Below are 7,371 nucleotides of genomic sequence, written 5' to 3' on the forward strand. Positions count from 1 at the left end.
TTTTTGATTTGTGACATTGCGGTCATTAAAAGAGAAAATAAAACGGGACTTGGGTGCCATCAGCCAGAAGCAAAACAGAAAGCAAAATTTTGTAAGCAGAAGAAAATAAATTGATGCATGCTGGGCGTGAAATCGCATAACTTACGTTACGAGTGCATTATCGATATGACCAGGAGGATACGGATGCTATAACGCCACAAATTTAGCTTTTTAAAGCAGAAGATCATGATGATGGTTTGCGCGTATGCGGCTTGCAAACTGCGTCAAAAGCAAGGTTTTTTTTTATCTGGCTTCCCCTTCAAGCAAAACAACGTTTCTGCATGAAATAATTAACAATTTTTTTTTCAATATTATTATAAAATTAATAATTAATTATTTATTAAGTATTGTAATACATATATTATTAATTATTATTTTATTATGTGTGTTATTGAATGTATATGTAATGTATATAATATATACACATTGAAAATTTTTTGTCACTATTCTTAAAATCAGTATAGATGAATTTCAAAGTATAAGTTTTATTTACGATTAAGCTTTTTGTTTATTGACAAATAGAGGGAGAGAGAGAGAGCATGAGAGATGCTAATTATGTGGGGTTGGTTGGTGTGTGGCTCGCTGACGGAGAGATGTCAAAATGTCAATCATGCTCACTGCTGTCAGTCTGCTCTCTACTATTTTCTGTCGTTTATTTTCCCCTTATATAGTGATAAATCGACATTCCTGGAATTATAAACATCAAAATACCACATTCTCCTTTTTTATTTTGCATTGTGCAATTCATAACTTCTGACTTTCGAATGTAAACAGTTCTTTGTTTTTGTGATCACTAGCATTTCAGCCCAGTGTTGCCCATGTGTTTGGAAGTGTATGTTGAACAAAAAAAAAAAGCGGTCAAATTTTTTTAACTTTGACCCCTATTATTACCCCTTAAAATTTATTGTTTTGTGCTTAAATCAAGTTATTAAGTTAGATCCATGTCCAAGAAACCTATATCTAAAATTTTAAGTGTGTAGACCCAAAATTGTCGGAGGAGTTTGGTAGAGTTCTCAAAGGTCAAATCGTTGAACTTTGACCTCTTAATCGCCAAATTTCTGGCCAAAAACCGATCACATCAATTTTCCCAAAGCTCAGTACCCTGTATATCAAATTTTGAGTCTGTAGACTAAAAATTGACAGAGTTATTGCATAGGGAAATGTACACAGACACGCACACAGACACGTTCACTTTTATAGATATATATAGATGGATTACAATTCCAGTCATTTTTATGAAACACAAAAATGTAGATCAATTCCATCTGGAATGTGCGTGGGTGCACAACTCGGATTTCAAATGTACATTGCCACGTCTCTATATCTAACATTATAAAGTAAGTATTTTATAACAATTTTTTTAAAGGGATATGCTTTCTCCTGAAAACGTGTGTGACGACTACGTTACATGAAGAGAAAAGGTTAAATTTTGTTTACGTCCAAATTTTATAAAATACCCTAAAAAAAAAAAATGAGTTATTACAAGTTGAAATTAAAAGAACTTTCACTTATTTACCCATTTTTGCATGCTAAACTCTAGGCTGGTTTGTGATACCTACTTTCATATCATTTCCAAAATAAAATCCTGGCCCAGTGACTGTTATATTTGAGAACAGCATTTTTATTGAATTAATTTTCTTTCATCTTTTACAGATTATGAATGCTTGGCAAAAGACTCCTTCGACAAAGAAACGGAAGATCTGGCTGGCCTGTCAGAAAGCCCGAACCAAACCACCCTGACTACTGCCTTGGGGGTTCAGGCAACTTCCTCGAAAGTTATGCCACCCTCATCTACACCTCCAACAACTACCACTGCCGCATCCACTGCCAACATTCCCAGCACAACTGCTAGCAAAACCACATCAACCTGTGTCAGTCCGAAAAATACAGCTAGCACGCCAGCAGGTGTCGACGCCGTTAACACCACCACAACTGCGCAGCTTACGCCGAAAGCTTTAAGAAAACAGGAGTTTCAGGGATCTGACGATAAATCACAGACAGATCTGGACCAGGATCATGATCCGTGCCATTCAAAGACAACCCCGGTTACCCTACCTAGTAAAGAACAAGCGTCTGCTGTCAATGCAAATGTGCTGTCGTCCTCAGAAGAGCCATCCATCTTGTCCGGATGTGTGACAAAGATGACGAAGCACATCGAACAGAGGTCTAAGGAACCACCGCCCAACATCATCAAAGATCTATCTGCATCCAAGTCGCACCTGTTTGAAGGGGCTGCCATGTCCAATGCCCGTGATTCGCCATTGTCTTGCCATTTCATCGAGAGACAATCCGAGTGCCATGCAGTTGCCGGCAGTAAGGACTCCGGATCAAAGAACGTTCACCCAAGCGACAAAAGTACCGTGACGCATGTTGACCCTGAAAGAGTCCGAATTCTAAAAGCTAAAAGTATGGATGAATCGATGTTGGCTGTTCCACCGGAAGGGGTTGACTTACCGCTTGGAGACGGGAAAACCGTTCGCCACCTTGTCGGTAAATTTGACCCAAATCTGGTCAAAGAATTAGAAACCGGTACTGCCACAACACAACGCGGCGATAGCCCAACACCAGCCATCTCTTCAGGTGACGGCGGGGGGCTTCAAACTAAGATGTCTGAGGTTGTGGGTCAGAGTATGTTAGGTACACCGTTTCATACCTCTCCGAAGAAAATTGCCCCATCGGAACAGAAATCTGGTCTTCACTGTTCCGCTTCTCAAGTACTTCCAAACACATTTGGTGCTACGGACTGCCCTTCTTCATCGGCAGCAGAAAGTTCTTCCAGCGTTGGCGTATCGAAGCCGCTTACGTCGACGACTTTGACGTCGACATCTCACAAACTCACCCATCTTTCAACAGCCACGCCTTTCTCAACCACCTCTTCCATTACTCCTACCACCACCACCACGACGGCATTGGCTTCTGTTGCCGTGACTACCGCATCCATCACTACTGCCACTTCCTCTTCTACAGCTACTCCCGGTGGCAATTTTGCAACTGCTAGCACAAAGTGCGTGACCCAGACAGGTTCTGTAAATACGCAGGCCTCAAACGTTCAAAATATCCAGTGGTGGTCGCAAAACACGCAGTGTAAGACTGGGGGGTCGACCGGACCAGCTCCCTGTCTGCACTCTGTGTCGACGACAACTTCAACATCTGTGACATCCACGTCCGCCTCCTCCTCTCCCCCTACTTCCCACCATGTCCCAACATCCACTGCTACCACTGCCTCCTCATCATCTACCTCCTCCCTGACTTGTAGGCCGCCATTTATGTTAGAATCACGTGCCTTTTTGCAGGAGGGGCGTAAGGTTCGCAAGCTTCAGGGCAAAACACACCCATTGTCCAAACTCGAGGGTCGACAATATTCAGAGCGGAGGAGTGCAAATCCATCATTTTATAGCACTATGTAAAAGGGGGTCGCTGGTATGATTCCTTATTTGTGGTTCCTTTTTTTTGTTTTACTTCTCCTACTCCTTTTCTGTGTGTGTGTCTCTCTCTCTCTCTCTCTTTCTCAAGGTGAAATGAGATACTAGTTGAAGTATTTATGCGTCTCTTATCGCTCTCAAATGCATTTGCAGACCCCGTTGAGAAGACACTCTTCTTATTTACTTGCCTCCCCACGAGAGCAGAGTTAAGTTACGAGGTCAGTTTTTAACATAGAGGGCGAAATAAAAACAATTGCCCAAAATGCAACACTGGCTTAGAGCAAAAATTTAAATTGCCTCCATCAAGACAAATTTCTCTTTCACTGACCAAGGACAGAAAAATAAAGTGCAGTAATAGAACAGTTACTACACTTTGCTCCTGACCAATTTATTTAACATAAACAAAAACTTTACAATGATTTACGCAATAAAATATAACAGGTCGAAATTTTTCCTTTCTGCTTAGACATGAAATCCGAATCGGGAGGCGGGGGTAAAAAATTGGAGGTCGGTTAACATGCAACTTTGCCTCTACTTTTTAGACTCATCCAACACTAGACACTCTCGCCAAAATACCGCAGTCATTCTATGGCTTTAATGGACTTAGATGATCCCCAATTTACAGAAAAGACAACAATTTTACGATGGTGAGTTTACTCCTAGCCAAAAATGAAATTTAAAAACTTTCCTCAATCTCGTTTTTTTTTTTTTCATTGCCTCCCCTCGAGGGCAGAGTTAGACATAAGGTCGGTTTTTAGTGTGGAGGGAAACCAGCTCCCCAAAAAAGGGGGACACTCTGGTCAGTAACAAAAATAAAAAAAAACTGCGTCATGAAGGATACTACACTTTGATCCTGGCCCGAAGGCCAAGTTCATTTCATGTTCCATCAATAAATGCTAAATATCTATTTCTCTACTATTGTATAAAAGGAGCTGTGTTAGTATGTTTGTTTGTGTGTTTGTTTGTGTGTGTGTTTGTTTATGCGAATGTGTGTGTGTGTGAGTGTGTGTTTATGCGAGTGTGTGTGAGTGTATGTGTGTGTATATGTGAGTGTGTGTTTGTGAGTGTACGTGTGTGTCTATGCGAGTGTGTGGGTGAGTGTGTGTGTGTTTATGCGAGTATGTGCGTGAGTGCATGTGTTTGTTTATGCGAGTGTGTGTGTGTTTATGCGAGTGTGTGCATGTGTGTGTTTTTGTGAGTGTATGTGTGTGTTTATGCGAGTAGTGTATGTGTGAGTGTGTGTGTGTTTATACAAGTATGTGCGTGAGTGTATGTGTCTGTTTATGCGAGTGAGTGTGTGTGTGTGTGTTTATGCAAGTGTGTGTGAGTGTGTGAGAGAGAGTTTGTTCCCTATAAACTCAGAAACAGCTAGGCCGATTATTTTATTGATCTGTCTGTGGATGTTCTTACATAGGTATTATATTGAAATACGACTGATGAGTAATGAAAATCGATAATTCAAAAAAAATCCGATTAAAGAAAGTACAGTCCGAATTTGACCAAAGTTAACACTTTTATACAACCTAACATCACAAGTGCACGTGAGAAGTTTTATCACCACACAAGCAGAAAGGCCCACCTTATAAAATCGACTGTGCATTCTTTTATATGACAGGGACACGTTCGAAATGAATGCTTCCTTTTTAAAGCACAAGTGAACCATGATATTTGAAGTTTGTATGTTTAAATTTGATTCAAGCGATTATGTAAAAATAATTTCATAAAATCAACAGTAGGTTCTTTTATACGACAGGATCGCGTTCGAACTGAATGTTTCTGTTTAGAGCACAATTGAAGCATGATACTTGAGTTTTGTATTTTAAACTTGAATTCAAGCCAGTATATATTAAAATAATTTTATAGAATTAACAATAGATTCTCTACAGTGCAATGAAGACTATAACATATTGTGGATTAAGTCACTGCAGGAAAGCATGTTAAGCTTTCGATGCACCGCAATAGGTCCCCAACTAGAGCAGGCAATCAATCGATTTGATTTTTAAAAAAAATGAGCGATTCCATCTATTATACCTCCATCTATTTTACCTCCATCTATTATTCCTCCAGTTTTTCTTTATTTCCATCAATTATGCCTCCATATCTTGAGAGAGGGCTGCGATTAATGGACGCCATTATGGACTATTGAATCAGCTATGCCACATCAAAATTCTGTCATATCTACTATGTCTAACTATGCACTAATACTATTGCGAAAGGTATTAACCCCTACTCCCTTCAAGGGTAAAATAGTAACTTGCTTTCAACTGAATCTTATGCAATCTTTTGCAAAAATGTATAGTTTCCGCTTTAAATGACTCAAATCGAGTTGATGTAAAGCAAATAAAGTTCCTGCCATAATAATGCCAGCCTGTTTGCCTTGACCTTTGATGACCCTCACTGACCTTCTGACCTTTTTCTCTATCTTCATCCCATCCATAGTCTGCCTTATGTCTTCCTATATTTCAAACTGCTCTCTCTCTCTTCCCATTTTCTCTCCCTCCCTCTTCCTTGCTCTTCATTTTCTCCCCAGATCTTTTCTCTCTTTCCCTTCCCCTGCTCTCTTCCCTGGATCTTTTCCTTCCTCTTCCCCCAGCCACTCTCTCTCTCTCCTCCTCACTCTCCTCTCTCTCCAAATCATATCTAATTAATTTAATCCCTCCTCCCCCCCTCTAAAAAAAACTCTTTCCTGTTTTCCTACCTCCTCCCCCAACAATGTTATTTTATCAAAATATTAATTATTTTTGATTGCTTAAATGTTTTTTTATGTCCATACCCTCCCCCCCCCTCTTCCCGGATTTTGTCTTCCTCTTCCATACCCCCTCTCTCTCTCCAGATCTTTTCTTTATTTTCAGATCTGCTCTCTCTTTCTTTCCCCTTCTCTTCCCGGATCTTCTTCTTCTTCCTCTTTTCTCCTCTACCTCCCTAATATCTAATCAATTTAACCCTCCCCCCCCCCAAAAAAAAAAAAATTATTTCCTGTTTTCTTACCCCCACCCTTCACCCAACAGTGTTTCTTCTTCTATCAATATATTCATTATTTTTTATTGCTTAAAATTTTTTTTGGGGGGGGGGGCAATGTTCAGTTCTCCCCCATTCTCATCGCCTGGAAACTTCTAAAACTGATATAGTTAGGCATACAGATCATTTTCCATTCTCTCCATTCTTTTTTCGTTTCTTAATTCCACCATATATTTTGGGAATCAAATTAACCTGTTATTACAAATGTTAATACCGGAACACTGTTGAGCCAAAAAGAAAACAAAAAAAAAAAACTGTTTTTAAATTTTTTTTTTTTTTGCATTTTAAATTATTAAATAAATAAAAGAAATCACAGACGATTAATAAAAATCGTTTAAAACTGTTTCTATATTTTTTTGCCAATTATTAATCATTTAATAAAAAATGTATACCCTACTTTGGGGTAATTGCATCAACTAAAAAAAAGAAGTCCTCTTTATATGCGTGGTTGCCAAAAGAGCACTTTGGTGCAATTACCCTGGACTTGATGCAATTACCACAAAGTACGGTATATATACTTTTATCTGGTGAATTTTTTCCATCCTTGAATCAAATAATATCAAATAAATGGTTAAAGTTAATATATTATTTATATAAAATAAAATACGCATCAAGTGCGCTTGAAAGCCAAATCATAATGTAATATTAGGAAATTAAACACATATTTTACTTGTTTGAAATTCATCACAAATATTTTTCAGAGGTATACTCCATCTTCTGTTTTTTTTTTTCTTATTTTCCTTTTCTTCTTCCTTGCCATGCTGTAAATTTAGAGCCTTGCATTGTATCTGGCGGTGGTATTTTGAAATGTTTGAAGGTAACGTAAGAATAACGTCAAGAATGAGAGTTCAATAGAAACGTTGTTTTAATTTGAATAGAATAAAATTCACAT

Source organism: Euprymna scolopes, chromosome 46 (assembly GCF_053919585.1).
Source record: "Euprymna scolopes isolate OS-2025 chromosome 46, ASM5391958v1, whole genome shotgun sequence".
In the NCBI taxonomy this organism is placed as follows: Eukaryota; Metazoa; Mollusca; class Cephalopoda; order Sepiida; family Sepiolidae; genus Euprymna; species Euprymna scolopes.